At 50.8% G+C, this 13249-nt stretch overlaps 1 protein-coding gene across 6 annotated transcripts in view; it reads left to right on the top strand.

The window, feature by feature from the left end:
* The window catches only part of BCORL1 (BCL6 corepressor like 1), a 64363-nt gene that overhangs the window by 22357 nt on the left and 28757 nt on the right, over positions 1-13249 (top strand). For 2 of the 6 annotated variants that reach the window (XM_087877555.1, XM_087877558.1), the window contains exon 1: positions 309-586. The exons of the other annotated variants lie outside the window; for them this stretch is intronic. The gene's annotated coding sequence lies outside the window, so the exon portion shown is untranslated. Of the gene's footprint in view, positions 1-308; positions 587-13249 lie in introns of those variants that run through there. 6 annotated transcript variants of the gene reach the window in all.

Raw genomic sequence — 13249 nt, forward strand, 5'->3', positions numbered from 1 at the left:
GGACCCGCCCTTGCCCAGCCCCTCCCCCTCCTCCCCGGGCAGGGCGCAAAGCCCCTCCTCTCCCTCCCTCCCCCCTCGCTTTCCCTCCCCCCCCCTTCTTCTTTCCCTCTCCGGACTCGGCTGGCTCGGAATAAACCCCCCCTCCCCTCCCCTCACACACACACACACACACTACCACCCTTCCCCTTCCCATACGGGCAGGGCCTGCCGCGGTGCAGCCTGGGAGCGGTAGTCCGCAGGGCAGGGCCGGGTGCGGTGTGGGCGTGGGGGGCCGCCGGGCGGCCGGACTACACTTCCCGGCAGGCCCTGCAGCAGCGGCAGGACTCGGCAGCGGCAGCAGCCGTGCCTGGCTTCTCCTCCGTCCTCGCACTCTCCGGCTGCCAGTGGTGGTGGTGGTGCCGCCGCCGGCGCCGCGGCTGTGGGAGCGAAGAAGGGGGAGCCGCCAAAGCCCCGCCGCGCCGTCCGTCCGTCCGGCCCTTCCGCTCGGGCTGGGCTTCCCTGAGGCTGACCTCACCACCACCAACACCCCCTCCCCACCTTCCCCGGACGACGCCGGTCCCTCGGAGGGGGCCCGCCCCGGGAGCAGGTGCGTCTCCGCCGCTTCCCTTCTTCAGGCCCGTCGCGCTCGCTCGCCCGCCCGCCTTCCTTCCTTTCCTTCCCCCCCCCCACAACCCCCCTCACTCCGTCGCCATCGGGGAGGGAGAGAGAGGAGGGGGGGGCCGCGGCGTGTGAGTGAGGTTTCCATGGAAACAGGGAGCGGGCCTTGGACCGCGGCCCTTTCCTCGCGCGCGACCCCCGCCTCGCCTCCTTTTAACCCCCCCCTTTCCTCCCCCCCCCCACTCAAGAGCTCGTCCGTCCGTCCGGGTAAGGTCCCGTCCAAGAGTGACGGGGCTGGCAGGCAGCAGCAGCAGCAGCGCCCCCGCGGGCTCTCTTCCCGAGCCCCTTGGACGGGTGTGGGGTCGTTCGCGATCCCCTTCCGTCCAGCAGGAAGCAGCCGAGCCGCTTTCTCGACGGCCCTTCCAGCCGGGGAGAAGGGAAGGGAAGGGCGGAGGGGGGGGGAGAGAGAGAGTGAGGAGAGGAAGCAGCTCTGCCCGGACGCGCCTGCCTGCCTGCCTGCCCCCCCTCCCTCTCTCTCCTCCCCCCCTCTCTCCCCTCCCTTCCATCGACGGGGCGGTCAATCCGGGAAGAAGCCTCTTCTATCTCTTTCTCTCTTTCTCTCTTTCTCTCTCTTCCTCCCCTCAACCCATCTCCACTTTCTCTTCGCTGGGGAGGAAAAGCTCTCTGCACGTCGAAGGTTTGGGGAGGGAGGGGGGGAAGGACGGCATTATCTCCCCCTGCGGGCGCCCCTTCCACCCTCCTCCCCCCCAATTCCTTCCTGGCTGGGAAAGTGGGGAGGGCGGGGAGAGATCGGGGTAAGGAAGCGCCCCATCGGAGCCCCTCTCCGTCCCTTCTGGTGTCCCCCCCCACAAATCCCCATCGCAGCCTCCTTCTCTTCCCCCCCCCCCGCCCAAAAGGAACCGTCGAGGGGGACCCTTCCTTTCGCTTTTGCGGTGGGGTGGGGGCGTTAGAGAGGCTCCTTGGCTGGGTTGGAGACTCCCTCTGCATCTGCGCCGGCTTCCCCACCTCCCCAAACCACCCCCCCCTCCAAAAAAAAACAAGAGACAAGGGCGATGCCCGCGACGGCCCCGAGGGAACGGGCAGCCTGGCGGATGGGTTGGCGAGGAAGCCGGGGAGGAGCGCGCGGGCGGGCGGGCAGAGAGAGAGAGAGAGAGCAAGCGAGCTCCGGGGCTGGAGGCAGCGGTCGGTCGGTCGGTGTGCACGGTCGGAGGCGGAGCTCACTCCGCCCCGCAAGCGATGCCGCGGAGCTCGGCAGCGCGCAAAAAAAAGAAGCCCGATCGGCCAAGCGGGCCGAGCCAGGATAAGTGGCAAAGCAGGCTGGCAGCTCCGGTGCGCGGCTGTTGAGCAAGCGGGGGAAGGGAGGCTGGAGAAGCGGGCAACTTTGCCTGGCTTGGCCTGGTGGATACCAAGGTTGCGTCCCCGGCGGAGGAAGCTTGCAACCTCGCCGGCTGCTGCTGTTGTGGGGGAGAGAGACAGAGAGAGAGAGGTCGGAGGAGCCGAGGCCTGGGCTTGAAAAGGAAGCAGGGGAAGAAGAAGAAGAAGGAAAAAAGAGGCGATCGGAGGAAGGGTTGCACAGGACGAGGACTTCGCTGAGTTGCAGAAGCCGTGCCCAGCCCGAAGTGGCTGGCTGGCCGGCTGCAGAGGTCCACTGCTTTGGGGCAGGTTGCAGCCAGAGGTCCTTCCCTTGGCACCTTAGGTATTTCCCTGCCTGCCAAATGCCATCCTCGGCCAGCCGGGCTTCTTTACTTGGCCCTGCCGCTTGGAGAACCGCACGTGGCCTGATGGCAGAGAGGAGAACCGATGCCCCCCTTCTAACTTGCCCCAACAGGTGATCGAACCGGGGATCGATCCCCGCAGGCATCCTGGCTTTTTTCCCCCTCGGGAACAGGAACTCATCAAGCCTTCCAAACAGAGAGGCCGGGGAAGGTGGGTTGGGGGTTGTGAGGCCGAGTTGGGTGGAGATTTTATTCTTCTCCAGTTCTTCCAAAAAGATCTGGGAGAGGCTCCCTTCCTCTCTTCACCCCCCCTCCCCTTCCTTCGCCTTGTTCGCCGCCTGTGTTTTTCGAAGCATCATGCTAATTTGCAGCTGCGACAGGTTTCCACAATCGGGTTCCTCCCGCCGGTGAGGCTGGCTGCATGGCGAGAAAGGGAAACTCGCTGAGCCCATTTGCTGAGAGCGAGGGAGAGAGAGAGGGAGAGAGAGAGGGAGAGAGAGAGAAGGAGAGAGAGAAAGAGAGAGAGACCTACCGACCTATCTTGTTTTGGAGAGGGGCCCAAAAGTTTGTGTACGGCAGCCGCAGGAGGAGAGGAAAGGAAACACGGTTCCGTTTCCTTGGAGTAGGAAGCACGTTGGACCGAGCTGGTGTGCAAGCGCAAAAGATCCGTCCTGTGTCGTTGTGTACATAATTGTCATCTCGTTAGTAGGGAAGGATGGGCTGAGCTGAGGCCTGCGGCTGTTAAGGCATGCCTTCCATGACATCTGGCAGGTCCGGAATCGGTTGCTTGCCGAAAGAGAAGTTGGCGACTTCCAAACCTTGGAAAATGGCTTTTTTGTTGTTTTTTTGATGGCAGCCTTTTTCGGTAAAGAACAATCCGTGCCCCTTTCCCCCCCCCCCCGCTCCACCACCCGCTTGGTGACGGCTATGCCTTCCTTCGCTTTCGAATTAAGCTCCGAGCACACGCCTTTTGTGAATCAGTCGTAGAGGAAGTCCCATGTCAGTTACATAGGGTCTGCATTGTTTGCCTTTTGCATATTCCTCAAAGTTTGGGGGGGGGCATCTCGCTGCTCGGTTTATTGCGGGGCGGGCCATGAGGAGGGAGGCTCCGGTGGGCAGGAAGAGGGAATCGTCTCGCCTTCAAAGATATTTTCCGCCACATGCAGGAGGATGGTTTATATGCAGCGTGTCTCTGCTGAAGAAAATTGTAAATGAGGGATGAACTTCGCTTTTAGTGACAGAGCTGAAAACTTGCTAAAAAGGACTGTCGGCCTCTCTAAGCTTTCAAGCTGAGGTGTGTCAAATGTCATCTTTTGGGGGGCAGCCGCTGAAATTCTCAGCCGCTGAAGTATTTCTAGTGGAATCTTTTCCTTTCTTTCTCCTTTTAATTGAACGTGCTTAAGTATGATTTATTTACTGACTGAATTTCTGGACCGCCCAGTTCCAGAATGGCTTGGGGGCAGCCTCACAATTTTTTTTATTTTTTTAAAAAAACAACAACCTTAAAAGAAGTATAGGTAGCCCTCGACTTACAACAGTTCATTTAGTGACCATTCAAAGCGATGACGACGCTTTCAAAAGTGACGCGGGACCGTTTTTCAACAGTCACAACCGGTCATGTGGTAAAATTCAGGCGCTGGGCCAGTGACTCCTATTTATGATGGTCACAGCGACTTGGGGAGGGTCAGGGGATTCCCCTTTTGCGAACCTTTGGCCAAGCAAAGTCAAGGGGGAAGCCAGATTTGCTTAACAACCGTGTCACTAATTTAACGATTGCAAGGGATTCAGTTAATGGCAGTGGTAAGGAAGGTCGTCCAAAGGGAGCAAAACTCCCTTCACGAACATCTCATTCAGCACTAGAAATTTCGGGCTCCGTTGAAGTCGTAAGTTGAGGACTACTTGTATTTTATTTTTTTTTTAAAAAACCCACTCTTTGAAGAAACAAACAACTCTCTAGACCAGGGGTCTCCAACCTTGGCAACTTTAAGCCTTGATGGACTTCAATTCCATCAAGTTGAAGTCCGCCAAGACTTAAAGTTGCCAAGGTTGGAGACCTCTCATCCAGACACATAGAGTGGCTAACAAATGATTGTTTTCATGCATTCAAAGAAAAAAGTGTTGGATAGCTGGCACTGCGCAGTAGAAGAGGGGAAGAAAATTCAATTCCTTTTGTTGGCTAAGTTGCCGTTGCAGAGTGTGTCCACACTGGCACGCAAAGCAACCTTCCTTTTGGAGACAGCCCTAACAGAGATCATCCTATCTGAACTAAATGATAATTTCGGTTGACCCATTCACTACAGGGAGTCCTCGACTTACGACTGCAACAGAGCCCCCCCCCGGCCCCCAAATTTCTGTGGCTAAATCTGTTGTTAAACAAATTTTGTCTCATCTTGCGACCTTTCTTGTCACCGCTCTTAAGTGAATCTCTACGGTTGATAAAGTTAGCGACAGGGTTATTTAGCGAATCTGGCTTCCCCATCGACTCTGCTCTGCAGAAGGTTCAAAAAACAAAAAACAGAAAAGACAATCAGATGTCCCTGGGACACTCTAACCGTCCTAAATGCAAGTTGTCCAAATTTTGATCATGTTGAGCGTGGGCAGGGGTCAGCAACCTGCAGCTCTGGAGCCGCATGTGGCTCTTTCACCCCTCTGCTGCGGCTCCCTGTCACTCAAAATATGCGTCACAACTGCCAATGTGCGACACCCGTCGGCACGCAATTTATTGAGCTTTTCAACCCCCGGTAGGCCAACCATGAATAAATCCAAGAAAAGAAAAGTTTCAGAAGAAAACAAAACGTTTAATTCAACTACATTTGCTAGTTTTGTGTCCTCTCAAGAAATTGTCAGGCACGGGAAGGGTTTTGTGGCTCCCGGTATTTTCTTTTGTGTGGGAAACGGGTCCAAATGGCTCTTTGAGTGTTTAAGGTTGCAGACCCCTGACCGTGGGGATGCTGCGACGGTCATGAGTATGGAAAACGGTCACGAGTCATTTTTTTTTCCAGTGCCATTGTAACTTTGAATGTTCACTATATGAACTGTTGTAAGTCAAGGTCTGCTTGTACACCAGTTCATTTAGTGATTATTCAAAGTTACAACCAACTGAAAAAAAAGTGACTTTTCACACTTGGTAACAGCCCCGTGATCGTGTGATCAAAACTCTGGCGTTTGGCAACGGGTTCACCCTTACGACCGTTGCTGTGTCCCAAGGTCGTGTGATCCCCTTTTGTGACCACCTGTCAAGCCAAGTCAACGGGGAAACCAGATTCGCTTAACAACCGTGTTACTAGCTTACCAACCGCAGTGATTCGCTTAACAACTGTGGCAAGAAAAGTCGTAAGATGGGGCAAAGCTCACTTAACAAATGTCTCGCTTAGCGACAGAAATTTTGGCACAGTTGTGATCGTAAGTCAAGGACTACCTGCATTACATCCTGTTCGTGTCTTGTCTGTCCTTCCTTCTTTCCTTCCTTCCTTCCTTCCTTCCTTCCTTCCTTCCTTCCTTCTTCTTCTGAGATCCTTGTTTAAATTAAGATCCATCCTTCCTTCCTTCCTTCCTTCCTTCCTTCCTTCCTTCCTTCCTTCCTTCCTTCCTTCCTTCCTCTTCTGAGATCCTTGTTTATATCCTTCCTTCCTTCCTTCCTTCCTCTTCTGAGATCCTTGTTTATATCCTTCCTTCCTTCCTTCCTTCCTTCCTTCCTTCCTTCCTTCCTTCCTTCCTTCCTCTTCTGAGATCCTTGTTTATATCCTTCCTTCCTTCCTTCCTTTCTTCCTTCCTTCCTTCCTCTTCTGAGATCCTTGTTTAAATTAAGATCCATCCTTCCTTCCTTCCATCCTTCTTTCCTTCCTTCTTTCCTTCGTTTTCCCCTGCCCTTATTGAGGCAAGACCCCCTTGACTTCTGAAGGAAAAGTAAGGGATATTCCTTCACCCACACAATGCCACTTTTGTCTTCCTCTGGAATCCTGTGTCCAGAAGGCTCAAGCGACATATGCCAGGCCCTCGTCCACCTGTTTTCCCCGTTCAAAATTTGTCCGGATCCCTTTGATAACACAGAATCCACGTCAGACTATGTAAGAAGTCCCTAGGCAAAAAAACAAACAATTTTCTCCAAAATTTACAACAGTTCGTTTAGTTCAAAGTTACAATGGTGCTCAAAAGAAATGACTCATGACTGTTTTTCATACTTACGACCGTCGCAGCATCCCCACGGTCAACATGATCAAAATGTGGACATTTGGCAGCTTGCATTTCTGACGGTCACAGTATCCCAGGGACATCTGATTGTCTTTTCTGTTTGTTGTTTTTTTTTAACTTTCTGCAGAGCAGAGTCGATGGGGAAGCCAGATTCACTCAACAACCCTGTCGCTAACTTTTAACAACTGTAGTGATTCACTTAAGAACGGTGACAAGAAAGGTCGCAAGACGAGACAAAATTTGCTTAACAACAGATTTAGCCACAGAAATTTGAGGGGCTCCCTTGCAGTCATAAGTCAAGGACTCCCTGTACTGAACAGGTCAACCAAAATGATCTTTTAGTTCATGTAGGATGGTCTCTGTTAAGGCTGTCTCCAAAAGGAAGGTTGCTTTACGTGCCAATGTGGACACACTTTGCAAAGGCGACTTGGCCAACAAAAGGACCAGAGGCATCCGTTGGTCTTGGGACAAGATTTGTGCTCAATGTGCTTGCAGATATTTCTCCTTGGCTGTAAGTCTGAGAAAAGTCCATAAGTCTTTGTGCCAAAGGTGCTTTTTTTCAAAAGAGGCAACTGGACTTTCTGGTTTTTTCTTTGAAGACGTTTCGCTTCTCCTATTGAGAAGCTTCTTCAGCTTCTGCTTCTTTTCGAGCAGAAAAGAAGCTTCTTGGAGAAGAAAAACCAGAAAGTCCAGTTGCCTCTTTTGAAAAAGAGACAACCAAGGGTTGGGACAATCATGACCTGGATGACTGAGAGTCTCCATAGACGTCCATAAATCTTGTCCCTTGGTAGATGTGCCTGAATTGTTTGTTTTGTTGCGTATATATATCCAACTATATATATATGTATATATATTATTTATATTTTGCTGATAAATAAAGGGAGACTAGTATAGATCTATTTCATGCTATTTAGCTCTCATCAACTGGCCATACCCTTACTCGGATTCAAACTTGGGCTGCCTGCATATTAGGCAGTTGTATTAACCTCTGAGCCACAAGTTCTCCTCCCTTCATCAGCTTGAGCCAGGGGAGAGATTAAGTGTTTTTCTATTGAGGCACCTGGTCTACCCCAATATGTGGGAGGGAGCATATTGCTTCCCTTTTGCCTATATATATATATATATATATATATATGATTAATGGGACGCAGTGGCTCAGTGTCTAAGAAGCTGAGCTTGTCAATCGAAAGGCCGGCAGTCCAGCGGTTCGAATCCCTAGTGTAGGCAGTAGTGTAGACAAGTAACGGGGTGAGCTCCCGTGACTTGTCCCAGCTTCTGCCAACCTAGCAGTTCGAAAGCATATAAAAAATGCAAGTAGAAAAATAGGGACCACCTTTGGTGGGAAGGTAACAGCGTTCCGTGGGCCTTTGGCATTGAGTCATGCCGGCCACATGACCACGGAGACATCTTCGGACAGCACTGGCTCTTCGGCTTTGAAACGGAGATGAGCACCGCCCCCTAGAGTCTGGAACGACTAGCACATATGTGCGAGGGGAACCTTTACCTTTATATATAGGATTAAGTCTTTTTAAGATTTCAGTATCCAGTTTTCACTAAACATCTCAAATATTTGTGTGGTAGGGGTTAAACACATCAGGAATATCTTGATGTTTGAAACCTGTTGCCTTCCAGACTCGTTTTAATCTGTTAAAATGTAGGTTAAATGGAACTCAGAACTTGGAAGTCTAGCCATGAAAGTTATATTAGACTAGGGGTCTACAACCTTAAACACTCAAAGAGCCATTTGGACCCATTTCCCACAGAAAAGAAAACACCAGGAGTCACAAAACCCTTCCCATACCTGACTATTTCTTGAGCGGCCACAAAACTGGCATATGTAGTTGAATTAAACGTTCTGTTTTCTTCTGAAACTTTTCTTTTCTTGGATTTATCCATGGTTGATAAAGCTCAATAAATCACATGCCGGTGGGTGTCGCACATTGGCGGTTGTGACGCGTATTTTGAGTGACAGGGAGCCGCAGCAGAGGGGTGAAAGAGCCACATGCGGCTCCAGAGCCGCAGGTTGCTGACCCCTGTCTTAGACGTTTCTGAGCTTTTTCAGCTTGAACGATGTCTTTCAAAAGCTTACTTATGGATAAGGATTCTTTCGCGGTTACCATTGGATCGTATGCTGCCTTGGCTTGAAGGTATTTGGGACAAGGAGCGTGACATTGTCCCATTTCATCTTTCTGGGTTGGTGAGAAAGATGCCCGACATGTTTTTTTGGGAGGGGACTGAGCAGAGATACCAAGCCCAGATTCCCAGTTGTGGGTTAGAACTCTTACAAATCCTACAAGCTTAGATGACCCCCACTGAGGTCTTGGCAATCTGGGCAGTAACCTCGTGGGATTTTGCCTCCCTGTTGACTGTTTCGCTTCAGAAGGGTGGGCTCACACGGATGTGTTTGGAGCCTCCTCTTGAGGAAATGTTCGTTTTAAAGAACGCCTTGCTGTTCTGTCAACACTTGGCCCACCGTGTGGGGCTGCAGAACTGAACTGGGTTGCTTGGCTGGGCGAAATTGGGGTAAGAGGTTGGGGGGTGTGCTGCACTGTGTTTGCAGTGCCGTCTGGAATGTGGCAGTAGGAGCGGCTCTATTCAGCAACACCTGGCACGGTAAAGTATATATATATATATATTGCTCCTAGAAGCACGAAGCCGAAAACACCAGCCTGAAGATGACGAATGAGACTTCGTCGAAACGTCGCCAAGACACTTCCAATTTTACGCGCGAGAAAACCCAAATAACCAAAGACCTACATACAAATACCCGTGAAAACCTCAGAAAACACACACACACACACACACACACACACACACATGTCTTTGGTTATTCGGGTTTTCTCCCCCGTAAAATTGGAAGTGTCTTGGTGACATTTCGATGAAGTCTCATTCGTCATCTTCAGGCTGGTGTTTTCGGCTTCGTGCTTCTAGGAGATATAGTCCATATATATATATATGGTGTCAGGTTTTCAGGCCGTCAAGATGCATTTATCCTAGTGCTGACATATGGGCTATATGGGCCTTAGCTGATCCAACAGGAGGATCTAACTTACCAAGGAGTTGGAAGATCAAAGGTGGAGAGGTTTTCTGGACCGTGTAACCATCTCCCCTCGCCCTTCAGACTTTGCTTTCAGATTTGAAGGAAGCAGCTGAAGTTGGTATAAAGTGGAGAGAGGTTCCTTCATGTTCAGCTTTGAAAAAAAACTACACTTCCATTCTGGCTGCACCTTTCCCAGGCTTTAGGAAGGGGGTGGGCATAATTTGCTCTGCAGCAAAGCTATCTCCACCTCCCATTCACTAGCCTCAGATAAGCCCGTGTCGGGCTGTTGCTTTTCCGTTGGGACTCCCGGCAGCCCTTCCGTGTTAAGTCAAACCCGTGGCCGGCCAGCTCAAGAGCGCTGGTGCCTCCTTTCTCTACCCAACTCCTGGGTTCCCAGGCATTCCTTCCCTCCCGTCCGTCCGGTCCCTCCCCGCCTGGCGCGTTGGGAAGCCGAAATAGCATTTTGCAACCCCTGGAAAAGAATTTTGAACGGGGAGCTTGGCTAAATCCCGGGGGGTGTGGTCATTCCTCTTCTTCCGCGAAGGAAGTGCCTTGCCTTGCCTTGTTTTTATTTATTTATTTATTTGCTTGTTTGTTTACCCTGTTTTTAAACCTCTCGCCTGTTTGTTCAGCCGGCATTATCCCTTCTGGCGATGCTTGCAGGACGGGCTTTCCACAGGACGAAATGAATTGTGGTTTTGGAGTTTGTACAACAGGCAGGCAGGCGGGTTCATTTATCTGGCCCACCTAAATAAAATTGGATGGCTTAGGCTAGTTGGTGGTTAGTTCCCTGTGTCTTGTCAGTCCGGGCTGTGAGTCATGCCTAGGTTTTTCTTCTACCTGACTCTCTGGATTACCTACTTAGAATCCCTTTTGTTCCTCCCCCATCACTTCTTCGCAAGCAATTTTGCACCAGAGACATAGCTTGGGTGACGGGTTTCCGGGTATTCGTAGTAGAATGGCCATTGCCAGCTTACTGTCTAGACTGAAATGGGCAAGGAGTATCTTGGGAAACTCACTTGATGAGGGATGAGTTCGAGTCAGCCTGGTCTGGGGAACCTCTGAAAAAAAATATTTTTTTTTTTGAAATGGACATGGCAGCCAGCAACAATCCAGTGTGTCATAGAATAGAATAACAGAGTTGGGAGGGACGGTTGGAGGTCATCTAGTCCAACCCCCTGCTCAGGCAGGAAACCCTACACTACTTCAGACAAATGGTTATCCAACCTGTTCTTAAAAACTTCCAGTGTTGGAGCATTCCCAACTTCTAGAGGCAAGTTGTTCCACTGATTAATTGTTCTCATTGTCAGGAAATTTCTCCTTAGTTCTAAGTTGCTTCTCTCCTTGATTAGTTTCCACCCATTGCTTCTTGTCCTGCCTTCAGGTGCTTTGGAGAATAGCTTGACTCCCTCTTCTTTGGGGCAACCCCTGAGATATTGGAACACTGCTATCATGTCTCCCCTAGTCCTTCTCTTCATTAAACTAGACATACCCAGTTCCAGCAACCGTTCTTCATATGTTATAGCCTCCAGTCCCCTAATCACCTTTGTTGCTCTTCTCTGCACTCTTTCTAGAGTCTCCACATCTTTTTTAATCCCTAAGCATGCAGAATAGCGGAGTTGGAAAGGACCTTGGTGGTCTTCTAGTCCACCCCCCTGCTTGAGTAGGAGATGATGTACCATTCTGGACAGATAGCTGTCTACTTTTTTTCTTTAAAAACTCCATTGGCGGAGCACTCAGAACTTCTGGAGGAGGAAAGCCTTCCCACTCATGGTTCTCATTGACAGGAAATTTCTCTTTAATTCCAGGTTGGTTCTCTCTTTAACGATCTTCCACCCATTATTTCTGATCCTGCCCTCCTGGTGCTTTGGAGAACAGATCGACCTCCTTTCCTCTGTGACTTCTTCTTCTTGTGCCATATCCATCATCGGACGTTGGCTATCATGTTGGCCATCCTGTTTTTGTCAACAGCTGCATGAAAAAGTGCTGCTGAGTTTTGTTCAAACCCGGTCCCTTAGATTTTGAAGACATGATGTTCTTGTTTGCCTTCAATCTTTCCCTGGAGGATTAAATGAAGGATGCCATATTTTTCTGGGTGTCGCATCACATCGTCTGTGACAGCCCCTCCAATATTAGAAGGCTGCCATTATGTTGCCCCTAGCTCTTCCCTTTACTTCCTTCTATCTATCTATCTATCTATCTATCTATCTATCTATCTATCTATCTATCTATCATCTCTTTCTCTCTCTCCTTTTCTTTCTCTCTCTTCTTCCTTCCTTCCTTCCTTCCTTCCTTCCTTCCTTCCTTCCTTCCTTCCTTCTTTCTTTCTTTCTTTCCTTCTTTCTTTCTTTCTTTCTTTCTTTCTTTCTTTCTTTCTTTCTTTCTTTCTTTCTTTCTTTCTTTCTTTCTTTCTTTCTTTCTTTCTTTCTTCTGCAATACGAGGACTTCTGCTTCGGTGGCAGCCTTCTTCTGCATCCCAAAATGAATCCGGCTGAAATCTCTTCTTCTAACAGGCGCCAACTCCAGCGGACGCCTTGAAAAAAAAAACTGTGCTTCATTCCATTCAGGGGCGGGGGGGGGGGAGGTGATGTCGCAAAACAATCAAGGAGTTGGTGCATTTCCCCCACCCCAAAGCTCAACCTCACCTTTCCTAGGTCCAAAACACTTGAGCATCTCTGTTTTCCGTGCGGGCACCGTCCGTGCCTTTCTCCCTGAAAGGATCATCTGGGCAAGCGACATCTGGCTGCCCTGACCTCTTGCTCAGCCATGTGACCAACCCCAGGGAGAGAGGAGGATCCACAGGCGGTGGCCATTCCCCAGAGGAGGAGGGTCTGTCTCTCTCTCTCCCTCCCTCCCTCTCTCTCTCTCTCGTTGGCGAGTCTTCGCAGCGGCTTTCGTCCTCTGCAAATTTCTTTAGAGAAATCTCTGTGCTTGGCATCTCCCCGTTCCTGCTGCCCAACAAACTCCCCCCCCCGCCCCAGTCTTCTTAATGGCCCTTGTGATGCCGTAGCTTTGTGCCACGGCCCGCCCTCTTTTCAGATGTTTCTTCTTCTTCTTCTCCTTCTCCTTCTCCTTCTCCTTCTCCTTCTCCTTCTCCTTCTCCTTCTCCTTCTCCTTCTCCTTCTCCTTCTCCTTCTCCTTCTCCTTCTCCTCCTCCTCCTCCTCCTCCTCCTCCTCTTCCTCCTCCTCCTCCTCCTTCATAAACCCTACTCCCTTCTAATACTGATGATGTTGCTTAGTTGGGTAATGAAATGTCCTCCTCCTCCTCCTCCTCCTCCTCCTCCTCCTCCTCCTCCTCCTCCTCCTCCTCCTCCTTTCGCTGCTGCTTCCTGGGAATGCTTCTTTCTGGCTCGTTTTTCCCACGTCTTCCCTGGGAGAACAGAAAGAAAAATGTGCTGCTTCCATGTCTGTTTTTGGTGAATGCCCCACTAACCCCCCGACGTGTCTCTCCATGCAGCTGCTGAGACAGCTTCCCTTTTCTTTTTTGGGGGTCTGCCAGGGATCCCGCCTTGTGCTCCCCCCCCTTTTCCCCACTCCAGGCTTGTAGGGTTGGGTTCTGCTGGAGGCTGGAGCCGTGCGGCTCTTTCTTCCATCCCTCGGCTGTCTTCCATCTGATGCTGTTCCGGTCACCCCGGGTTTTCCTTGTTGTATGACCTTCCTTTTCCACGGGGGCCTTGACAAAGGA

This window comes from Pantherophis guttatus, chromosome 12 (assembly GCF_059756535.1).
Source record: "Pantherophis guttatus breed Tessera chromosome 12, ASM5975653v1, whole genome shotgun sequence".
Classification (NCBI taxonomy): domain Eukaryota; kingdom Metazoa; phylum Chordata; class Lepidosauria; order Squamata; family Colubridae; genus Pantherophis; species Pantherophis guttatus.